The following is a 13,902-nucleotide window of genomic DNA, read 5'->3' as shown; positions in this document are numbered from 1 at the left end:
TTGAAATTTTTTATCTATTCATGTATCGAAATTAATTGTAAATAAATAATATTGATAACAAATTATAATTTAAATAAAAATATATTATATAATGTAAGTTCAATACAAATTCGTACAATGTGCTAAAAACATTTTTATATACGACACTTTTTGTATAACATGATTCTCATATAATGCGTATATTATATTATTATAAACGCATTTTTATTATTTTTATTATACAAGAAAAATTTTAATTGGGTTATATAAAAGTCTATTATATATATATATATATTAATATATAATATAAAATATTATATATAGTATTATAGTTTATTTATTATATATATATATACATATTATATATATATATATAATATATAATATTAATATTATATATAATATATAATATATAATATTATATATATATAATATATATTAATATATAATATAAAATATTATATATATATATAATATTTTATTGAAAGCAAAAAAAAAATTTATTTCAAATTTTTCAAATTATTATATCAAATTGAATTGATTTCATATTTCTATTATAAATAATATTAAACCTATATCGTATATTTAATAGAAATATTTATTTAATCAAAATTTGAATATATAATCAAAAATTAAATTATTCCTTTTTTTATTGAATTTTTTCACTATTGATTAATATTAAGATTTAAAATTATAAAATATTAAAATTTTTATGAAAAATAGTATAGATAAAAAAAATTGCAATTTATTAAATTTATTAATTAAAATACTTCATTTTGAAATATTTTATGTTCATTTTATTTTTTATATATTGAAATTTGAAAATTAAAGAAAAAAAGAACACTGTATAAAATATTTTATTTAATATTACTTTATATGATAAAAACATATTTTACATATACACATATATATTAAATTATAAAGAAATATTTTGAAGATTTTATCAAATAATCTTATGAATAATAATTAAAAGAAATAATTAAAAGAATACTTAGAATATTAATTTTCATTTTTATATAAATTCTATTTTATTATTGTTTTCTTGCAATCTATATTTGAGTTTTTTTTATAAATATTACTGTATGCATAGAATAACTGATAATAGGGAAGTTATTATTTTTCAATTTTGTTCAATTTTGTTTTCTTATGAAAAAAATTATAATTAAAATTATAATTTATTATTATAATAATTACAAACATAAATAAAAATTCCGTATAACTTCTTTTGTATAGAAATAATATATAATAAATAAAATACATAAGAAAAACAATTATTCATATATGTAATTATAATAAAAGAAATTTTACTATGTATTTATTAATCAAGAAATAATAATTAGATATCAAAAAATAGCAGAAATAAAGACAGCATTTTGTGGCATAATTCAATTTTTATATTTTTTTAATTTTTTAATTTAATTTTACGACCTCCGTTAATGTCTGTTATTAAATTTTCAATTAATTTTTATTCATAAATTGTTCTTCTTTAATTGTAATACAATATAATATAATACAAATAAAATACAATTTGATTTATTTCAATTTATCTCTTTTTTAACATTTTATAAATTCTTATAGAATTAATGAAATTAAAACAACCTTATATATATAAAATATAACTATAATTTTAATATAATTACAATTTAAATTATTTAAAATTAAGCAAAAAAATATTAAGAAATATGATAAAAGTCTTTTTAATATATGTATAATATATTATATTGTTCACTATTGTATCGACATTGTAAATCTAAATTCAAATTTATTTTATTGGAAAAATCTTAAAGAATAATTTTTGAATTATATTAATATATATGAAAATTTACAGAGATGTATGAACTGAAACATTAATGAATTTTGATTTTTTTAATCAATAATTCACAAATACTTCCCAAATTAATTGTCAGGTTAAAAATTCATCCTGATTGATGTTGCATAAAATATTATTTGACATGAAATTCAATTATAAAATCTGGAATAATTACTCTTTAATTATTAATTAATTATTAATTTTACTTATTTTAATTATTACTTTTAATTATTAATTAATTATTAATTTTACTTATTTTAATTATTACTTTTAATTATTAATTAATTATTAATTTTACTTATTTTAATTATTATTTTTAATTATTAATTAATTATTAATTATATATCTTACATACTAAACTATAAATTCAATATTATAATTTATTGCAATATAAATTTGTTTTTTTCACGTAACTACAGCAGGTTCCGTGGTGTAGCGGTTATCACATCTGCTTTACACGCAGAAGGTCGCCGGTTCGATCCCGGTCGGAACCATAGTGTTTTTTCATAACTTTCCCTTTTTTGTGATGTGACTCAAAAAAAGAAAAAGAAATGAAAATGATTCTTTAAAGCTATGAAATAAGACGTCAATAATTTTTAAACAAATAAAATACATTGTATAAATAATTTTATCAAGGAATTAACATGAAACATCTATTTTAATTTTTCGTCAACATAGAGATTTATTTATCATTACAAATGCCATATATTTATATAACTATTCTACTTAATACATTTAGTAGATTTAGACATATTAATTGTTACATAAACAACTGTAGTGCCAAAATAACTCGTAAAGTCTATTTAATATTGAATTATAATTTTTGATATGATAACTTTTCTGATCATTAAAACTTAAGATGAATCTATTTGAAAAATATTATTTTAAATATTTATAAATATTTTTTCTTTGTATATAATTATTATATATTTTATATTTTTTTATATATAATTATTAATTTTTATTTTATTTTAGTTTTTAAATTATTCGCAAATATGATATTTTTGATATCATAAATAATATAAAATCTTTCTATCTGTATATATCTATCTGATATATATATGCTAATTTATATGCCAGAATACATACATTTATCAACTATTTATGTAATCTGTGGGTAAATATTGGGTAGACTGTTATGTAATATATCACGGTTGATAATCGATATACATAATGCGTGAATTTATTGAAAATTTTTCAAATTTCTCAACTACTTTTTCAAATTCGAAAAAAAAAGAAAAAACAAGAATAAAATCAATCTCATCATTTAATTTTTCCGTTGAATAAAGCAAATAAAAAGTCGAAGAAGAAATTTATTCAAATTCATATAGAAGTAAATTTTCCATAAGCATATTGAATGTCGGCTGTCCTGATATTTTTATATAAATAATTTATAAGTGATGCCTGCATATTGATGCATACATGATGCCATGAATGCATACATATAGTCAGAATTCAATATATTTTTTATAAATAACTCGAAAAAGTTAATTTATTTTATTTTTATATTATGTATCGAAAAAAAAGAAAAAAATTGTTAAAAAAAAAATACTTTTTATATTTTTATTTTTTATATTTATATTTTATATTTTATTATAATATTTTTTATATTTTATATTCAAAGTTAAGATCAAGTTAAATTATATTTTAAATCGAACTAAAATTATATTTTTACATTTGTCAAATAATATAAGATGATATAAAAATATTAAGTTCACTAAAAAAAAAAGAATATATACTTATTATATAATAACTACATTCTTATTTTTACTTTTTCTGAAAAAATTTTTTTCAATTGTGTTTAATATTACATATTTTATATATATAATAAATTGAATTAATATTTGAGATTGTTGTTACATATATTTGTTTTATTGTATTAAATTGTTGTATTATTGTTATTGTAATTAAATTGAAGTGATTGTTTTTTAATATATTAAAGCATTTATCGTAGTTAGTATAAACATATAACATTATTTTATTTATTTATATAATTTTATTAATAATTAATAATTAGTAATTATTAATTATTATTTATATATTAAATAATTAAATTAATTTAATATCGGACATATAAATTAAAAAACGAAAATAATATTTTGTATAAAACTATTTTGTTTGATGCTTGTTTTCTTTTGTAATATATGTTAAGCGTATTAATAACATATTAATATTTTAATATATTAGAAATTATTTTTTATTGATTATAAACTTCACGTTTTATTCTTATTTTAAACGAATTTATCATTTTTTTTAAATATGTATTATTATCTTTTTTTCATTCATTGTTTCCATAAAAATAGTTCTATAACTATACAAAACTTGTTATTTTTTATAACATGTATTTGGAATATGTGCAACTTTTATATTAAAAAGTGTAATTTTTTTCTTTTATTTTACTTTAATAAATTAACAATTTGCTTAAATATATTTGTTTAAATAAATAGACAAATATTTTGTAATAAAGATAATAAAAAGATAAATCAATCAATTTAAACAAGTTAATTAATTTTTAAATATATACATTATTAAAATTTTTAAATATTTTTATTTATTGTTATTGAATTTATAATCATGTAGTAAATATATATGTAAGTGTATCTAATAGTGTATTAAATATCATATTGTAATAAAATATTTTTATCAAAAACGAAAATTTTTTATATTTAATTTAATTTGTCAAATATAAAAAAATCTGATATATTTTCTAAACATCATAAAATAAATTTAAAAAATGCAATTTTATTTATATTATAACTGTAATTTAAAAGTATAAAATATAAAAATATATGGAGACATTGCAAACATATCTTATTGAATTAAGAATAACAAGTTTTGTATAATTATATAATTATATGATTATTAAACAAAATCAAAAATATATATATATAGTTATATATAATTGTGTGTGCTATATGACATATAAAAAACATATTAATAAATAAATAATGAAATAAAATAGAAATAAAGTATATTTACTTCATTATCAATAAAAAATAATTTTTAATATATTAAAACTAAAATGTGTCATAAAACAGAAGAAGAAATAAAATACTTAATTTTTCTAATAAATTGCTATTTTCATTTTTTTAATATAAATTTATTAAGCATTTCAACATTTTTTCAATATTAAACTTCGCCATTATTTAATATATCGTTTATTTATTTACGCAAAAAACTATATATATTAAGGAAATAAAATTTATTCCTTTTAATTACGAGTGCTTTAATATATTGAAAGGAAATCAATTAAAATTACAATAAACAAATATATTGAAAAATAATCTTTTACAAATCATAGTTTAAATATTTATTTGAATCATTGTACATCATTGTATATATAATAAGATTTTTTTATTTATTTGTTTTCTATTGATTTGAATGATCAATTTCGATTCATATAAATGGAATTCAAATGAATTTGAAATGGATATGATATAGTTTTAGTTTTTTTTATCTTTGCAAAGATAGAATACTATCTTTGGAATCTATTTTCTTTGTTTTTTCTATATTATCTATCTATGAATATATCTTTGATTCCCCTAATATACTTACCTAATTTATAGTTCATGATATATTTTCATATTGAAAGATATTTATTAATATTCACATAGGAATTCGTAAACATATACAGTAGCATTTTCGTATTGGATTATATTATTTACTGTATTTAAGATATCTTCAATAGCAAATATCGATTTGATAATTATGGATTGAAATTTCAAAATTTACAAAGCTTATGAAAACAATAATCTTTAAAACTTAGTCTCGGTTATGTTTTTCAAAGACAATTTTTTTGAACAAAAAAAATACTATTTTTTAAAATTAATTATGACTTATTCAACTATAAGATTTTCATTTTTGTATACATATAATAAAATTTGTTAATACATAATATAATGTGCATCTTGGATATTTTATCCGTTCTTTGATTATTAAATTCTTTTTAGTAGTTTGAAAATAAAATCAAATCTGTATTATTGTAATCTTTATGTATTCTAATTTTCTATCTAACATTACAATCAGACAATTATCTATGCATATCTTATCTTTATAGTGAATCTTTCATAGTGAGAAATTATCTTTAATAGTAAAATATATCAATCTTGAATCTTTTTTTTCATTTTCATATCTTTGCAAAAAACTCACAAAACTTTTTTAAATTTTCAATAGATTGAATTTCCATTTGATATAATTGTTATTATTTAATAATTTATATTTATTTTATAAAATATTCATCTGTATTCAATGAAATTGAATTCAATTATATAGAAAATATTATACATATTTAATAATATTAAATGATTCAATTCGTGGTCAATTCAATTCAAATATTTATGATTTTATAAATATGCTATGATAAATAAAATTGAATTATCTAAACATTCAAAATTTATTATCTGACAATTGATGATTAAAATAAATAAATAAATTGAATGAAATAAATAAAGAATTTATTACAATGTTAAAAACTAAGATGATTGTATATTATAAGGAAGATAAATTATTTTAACTTTGATATATATTGTTAAAAATACCATTTGTAATAATTTTTTCTTATAATTTAATCAGAAGTTTTTTATAGTTTTTAATAGTTATATAAATATAGTTAATATAATAAAATAATAATAGTTATATAATAAAATAGTTGTAAAAATATATATATATATTATATAGAATTTTATCAAAAAGCTTCCTCATAGATTTTAGTTGACTTGAAGTATCTCAATTTCATATACCAAGTATATACCAAGTTTGATCATTTCACGAATTTTTAAATAGAAAAAATAAAAATAAAAATAAAAATAAAAATAAAAATAAAAATAAAAATAAAATATAAAACCATTTTCACCCAAAATTACAATGACCGATAGATATTAACAATAATATATATTGATCGTTATAATTTCAGTTGCCTGAGAATTATTTTATATTTTATTTTTATATACTGCAGATCTGAAAAAATGTTTCATGAGGAATCTTTCTGACTAGTTTATCTGTTATACATATAAAATATTGGCTCCATGTGTTTAAAAACAATATATATATAAGCAGAATCAATAGATTGAATAAATTATGAATTTATAATTAGAATTAAAATATTAATATATTTAAATTTGCTACAGAACTCATAATAATTTTCAATATTGAAACGATACAAGATTATCATTCAATTATATTGTATTTTTAAAGATTCACACGCACAACACACATTTAATCATTCTCAAATTTTTCAATCTGCATAAATTTTCTAATTACTATTTCAGATTAAACATTTCTTATTGATTCGATCCTCAATCGTTATTTTGTATGTCATGTATAATTTATTTGTATTTATCATTCATTCTTAAAAATTATGAGAGATCGATTATAAATTATAAAAAAAAATATTCAGAATGATGTCTTTGACAATATATATCAATATTAAGATGATAAAAGCTATTTTTTTAATATATAATATTAAAATTTTATAATACATATTTTGACAATAAAATTTTACAATAATTTTATAATAAAATTAAAAAAAAAAGAATAAAGAAAGAAGATATATTATTTAAAGAAAAAAGAGCAGAAAAAGATAATTTCTTGGATTAGTGAGAGAAATTAGGAGTTAGAAAAATAATGAGTGTTCTATTTTATATTGTATTGTATATAAAATTTAATGTTAGCTTAACGACGCTATGTTAATGTATTACAACGATTAACTTCATTTGGCTTAATTTTATAGTTGACTTTTTAGCTTTTTAAACACTCGAAATTCGAATTTGAATTGTGGATCTATCTTTGTTATTTTCTAATCACATTGAAATAATTTAAAAATAATTTAATATATATAATATTCATTTAATATTTATTATAGTACAATAGTAAAACATTTATTATTTCTTTTTTCGCTTCCATTTCATAACAATAGTCACGACAATAACTATATCAATTCCTTAATGTAGGAATATGGCAACTCTGGTTAAGAATGTGCGCGCGCGCGCATTAAGTGAAGGGAAGCGTGCAAGAATAACGATCGCTTACCTCGAATTGAGATGGCGACTATAAACTACATGTGTTTTGAACTATATTTCCTTTTTGAATTCTCTTAGGATCAAAAAATAAAAAGTCCATTTATATATTTAAATAAAGCTTATTACAATAAAACTATTATTTGACAATGAATGATTAAATAACTTGAATATTTCATATTTTATATATTTTAAATTTAAAAATATGTATTTATCTTTTAAGAAAACTAGATTTCCAACTAGATTTTTTTAAATCTATATATCAATATCTATATATTAAATCAAAACTGATTAAATCAAAATAATATTTATTAGAAATAATTAAAGCATTTATCGCAATTAAAACTTAATCATAATTTAAATTTAAATTAATGGTTTTTAATTATTTTCATATTATTTTTATATTTACATTTTTATACCTTAAATTTCGTACGCATTTTCATTAATATTTCTTAAAAAATATATTTTATATAAATTTTTTATAATTAAAAACTTTTCCATTTCTGATTTATTTTAGTATATATTATTGTATAATTATTTCTTATTTCTATATATTTCTTAATATCACGCAATTGATAAAAATTTATACTATACAAATTTATAACTCAAGTTCTTTTAAAATTTGAAAGAATATTTCAAATCAAGTAAAGTAAGTAATTCACATTAGTTAAATAATTTTAAATTATTTGAATTCAATTTATTTGAAGAAAATTACTTGATTATTGTAAATTATCGAGAACAGAAAGAATATTTTAAATCAAATTCAAGCAACTTGATTAATCTGAAAAGACTAAGAAAAAAATGAATGTTATATTTTTAAGTGATTTTTATATTTAACTATAGTTTAAGATTAATAATAACAAAATATTGATAATATTAGTTGGATGATTTAAGATTTGTATAATTTAAGTATTATATAATATGTACTATAATAATGTAATAGTACTTATATAAAAAATAACTTATTCCATCCAAGATAGAATGTTTTAATTATCAAATCTGCCTTATAATATAATAACTTCAACAAAGTCAATTAAATTATTAAGATTCTTAATCATTTGATAATTTGCAAATATAATGACAAATAAAATTATTAATGACATAAATCTAATTTAAGAAGACTTACTTCATAATTGTCATCATAATATTCTTGTTTTAATTTTTTACAATGAAATACTACATATTATAGTTATAATTATAATGATTTATATAAAATTCCAACATTTTATCTTCTTTTGATACTGAATATTTTTCTATTAAAAATTAGTCAATTTTCTAAAGATTGATAGAAAAGAAAAGCGCAAGTAGAAAAGTGTTCATATTCAGGATCAAAAGAAGATAAAAGATTGGAATTTTTTAGTAAAATTTTAATTAATTTAATTTCAATTAGACGTGAAAAAATTTTATTGAAATGTGAAATTAAAAAAGAAAATGCTTAAAATAATTCCTAATAATTGATTTATGTAAAATAATGTTTTAAAAAATATTATTGTGAAAAGTATTTAATCTATTAAATTAATATTTAAAAAATTAAAATTAAAACATTAAAAAAATAGGTAATTGTAATAAATATTCAGAAACAATTTACAGAAGAATATTTTCTATTTAATGTGTACAGATCAAGAGAGAGAAAACATATAAAATATCTGATAGACAATAGTTAACATTAACGATTAATGTATATAATATTCAAATTTATATTTGAATAGATTTTGGCTTTATTCTTTAATTATTATTGAGTAAGAAAATTTTTCGCTTCACTTCATTTTTATTTTATAGAATTTCTTATAATGTTAAGAATTCCTGATTGAATCAAAGATAATACACTATAACAAGAGAAATTGTATACTGAAGGTAATATGTTCTTTGATTCAATCTTACGAGCCACTTTTCATAATCGCACATTTCATACTAATTTTATAATTCTTATATTGAATGAACAAAAAAAAAAACAAATTAATAGAGGTAATACTATATAAAATTACATTACATATGATACTTAATACGTATGAAATTTTAAAAAATTATAGTATTTTTTATAAATTATTAACCTAAAATAAATGTAATAATATTATTAACTTTTGAATTTATAACATACAAATAGAACAAATCATTATATATGAATTACATGAATTAAATTTTAGTAACTGGATTAATACTTATATTTACATATAATTGCTTCTTATTCAAAATTATTCTTATTCAAAAATTAATATTTCGTTCCATATAAAGTTATGATTTAAATTAATTTCTTTATTCATTAAATGAATTAATTAAATTATACTAAATATAGATTTCATTTCATATTCATAATTAAAGAAATCAAGTTTTTTTATGTTTTATAATATATATTATTAAATATTATTATATAAAAAAATACACATAATAAATAATACAAAAATCTCTAGGAAAAAAAAATTTGATTATTTTTCAAAATGAAATAACTTTTTTTAAAAAATTGGATTAAGCAGAATTTTCTTGTCAAATTAGAATTAATTTATTAGTTAATGTAAATTTTTGAAAAAATTATAAAATTAATCAAAACACAATAAAAAATGTCTTTTTCAAATATAAATGCAAATTTTTTTTATAATTCTGATTTTATATAAAAAATTAAATAATAATAATAATTAAATAATAATAATAATAATAATTTTATAAATTTATATATATATATATATATATATATATATATATATATTGAAAATTAAGAAAAATTTCATCGAAATTAATTGAATTATAGAAATAAATGACAAATATCGAAGGATGGATAAAATTTTCTGTCAAGAATTATATATATATATATATATATATATATATATATATATATATATATATATGTTAAACATTATAAAGTTTAACTATACATTATAAACATAAATAAAGTTATAATCCAGTCATTCTTTGCATAATAAAATAAAAAATCTTCTATAAACGTATTTCAAATGAAAAAAAAATGTATTTCAATTATAATTATTGTAATTGTATGGATTAATACCATTCCTGATGAAAATGAAATAGGTATCTGCAATTGAAGTCAAAATTATAAATTTGAACCGTTCTCAAGTTTATTATTCCCAATTTATTACATAATAATAAAAATTTCGATTAATAAATAATATAATCATTTAATATAAAAAATTTAAAAAAAAGATAAAAAAAATTATTTAAAAAACTCTAAATTTTTCGAAAATAATTGATAATTCTTTATTTAAAAAAGTAAAAATAAATTTGTAACGAAATTAATTTATTTTATTTTCATTGAATACTAATAGTTATTTTTGTTATCAATTAATTTTGCATTTATTATTATATTTTGAAATTAAATATTAATTCATTTTAAAAATTCATTTTTTAAAAATCTTTGTTTCATTTTATTGAAATAAAAATTAATGAATATTTCTTTTGTATAATAAAATTGTTAACTTTATATATATAAATAATATAAATAATATAAAATATTGCATATTAAATTTTTAATTAAATAATATTAAATTAAAAGAGTGCAATATTATTTTTGCATTTGCTAATAATTCAGGAATAGCACTGCATTAAATCTTATAATTTAAGTATTTTCATTGAAAATTGATTAATAAGTAGTAATTATATTCGCGTACATTATTCCATCTAGATGATATTGTATATCTATTTCCACATTAATGGTGGATATATAATTAACATTTACTCACAACCAGCTGATGATTTGTGATAATATTATTCCACTTAATTTAAAAGAACATCATCGCATACTGTGATTTTACAATTATTATATGGTTTCATTCGTTAACAACCACATTCACGCATAAATTTTATGCCGAGTTATAATTTAATTTATAAATATTTGCTTTAAACATAACTTTAATACATATAGACATATATCAATTTTCAAATTAATAACTGTTAAAAATATAGAATTAAATATTTTATAAGATTTGATTAATGACTAATAATTAATTTATATTAATATTTAACATTTATTTAATACAATTTAATTTATTACAATTTTTAATAGTTATTGATTAATTTATGAATTAATTGCGATTTTTAATAAATTTTAATTTTCATTATTATTGAAGAATAAGAAATTAATTAATAAATAAATAAAATTTTTTTCTTACAATATCGAATAATATCAATCATCGAATAATTAATTAATACATTTTGATTATATAAATAATTAATAATATATAATTAAAGAAACAATAATACATAAAATATAAATTATTACATATTATTTACATATTTTATTTTAATAAACTTTTTTTATTAAAAACTATTATGCTATTTTATAATTAAAAATAATTTTTTCATGTTGTAAATTCAACATAAAATTATAAATTTCTTTTAAGTTTTCTAATAGATCAGAACTCAAATATAATTTATTAATTTATAATTTTATAAATTAAAATTATTTTTTAATAAAATTATAAATAACAGTTATAGTTTTTAATTATAATTTTTAATCAAAGTAATTACATAGAATTATGTTATAATTGTTATAAATCAAGACTAAAATCTTTTATTGATTCCAGTTCCAATCCAATCTATTCTAATCTATTCGTTTATATTGATTTTTTTTAATTCTGAAATGATTCTATCGGTTCAATCGATACAATAGTATTATGAAATATATTGAATCGATTTAAAAATAGTAATTAATTCTTAAATTTTTTCATATATTTATAATAATTTTAAATTTTCATTTTTTTCAATAAAAATTGAAAGTTTCTAAACCTAGAACAATTCTGAAAAAATAATTAAATAACTCAACGATTTAAAAAATATATAATATAATAAATGTGTATATATTTTTTTGAAAACATGTCAATATAGTCAATATTACATGATTAACATTAACATGATTTTTACAGAACGATTCAAAATTAATATAAAATAAAATATATATTATTATTATATATATTCCTTTAAATTTTACACACCTTTTTTTATAAAACATTTTTTTCTATTATTCATACTTTTCGAAATATTTTGTTTAATATAGATAAATCAGACACACTGTATAATAAATTATAAAAACATGTCTATATTTTAAGAGATAAACATATCAAAAATATTAAAACAATAATTGTAAATTGTAAATGAATATAATTTAATTAAGTTAATACAGTTTTTAATTGAAATTACTGTAGATAAATTGCATATCAAAAATATTGAAAAAGATCATATGAATATATGTATATATATCTAAGATTGTGAAGAATGTATATATATAAATATATAAATATATATAAATATGTATGCGAACGATTGAGTAAACATAAAATTAACTAAGAACATAGAATAATACTAAAAGATGTATTATTATGTATTGAAATATACGATGAAAAAGAACATACGATATTTAATATTTTTAATTATCAATTATTCGAAAATTATATTAATTATATTAAAAGAATTCTATATACGTACAAAATATATCGATATTTATTCATATATATGTTCATATATGTTCATATATTGTTCATCATATCAATATATCGTTTGAAATGAATATATATTTATAAATGATATAATAATAATATAAATGAAAAAGAAAATAACTATAATATCATAACATATAACAAATATATATAAAAAATATATAACAAATAAATAATTAATGAATATTTAATTATAAAGTAAAAATTATTATTTGTTATATAATTTTTATCTTTATATTATTTTCATAAATAAATAAAATATATGATATAATAATATTTTAATTCGCAATACATCATATACGATATGTGACTATATTTTAATAATAACATTTTTTAATAATTCATGTTATTCATATAATTAATATAACACACACACACATACATGTATACTAATATATATAATATATATATTAATTTCAACCAAAAATAATTAACAAATTGTCAAGTTATTACTAAAATTGAAAAAGATCAGTTTTTATTGTTATATAAACTATTTACATTTTATAATCATTTTCGTTCTTCATAAACATTTCTGTCAGAATCTTTATATAATATTATTAACATTATATTTAGAATCTTTTCAAATGATTTCTTAAAATTTTTAACCAGATTTGTAATTATTCATAAATTAATTTCTTCTAAAATGATAATTTTAATA

General features: G+C 16.0%; 1 non-coding gene across 1 annotated transcript; it reads left to right on the top strand.

Moving 5' to 3' along the window:
• Window positions 1-2,210: 2,210 nt before the first annotated feature.
• On the top strand, window positions 2,211-2,283 carry TRNAV-UAC. The gene has a single exon. It is a non-coding gene; the product is annotated as a tRNA-Val (tRNA).
• The last annotated feature ends 11,619 nt before the right edge of the window (window positions 2,284-13,902 follow it).

This window comes from Apis mellifera, linkage group LG7, assembly GCF_003254395.2.
Source record: "Apis mellifera strain DH4 linkage group LG7, Amel_HAv3.1, whole genome shotgun sequence".
Classification (NCBI taxonomy): Eukaryota; Metazoa; Arthropoda; class Insecta; order Hymenoptera; family Apidae; genus Apis; species Apis mellifera.
This window is presented reverse-complemented; position numbering and strand designations above follow the sequence as displayed.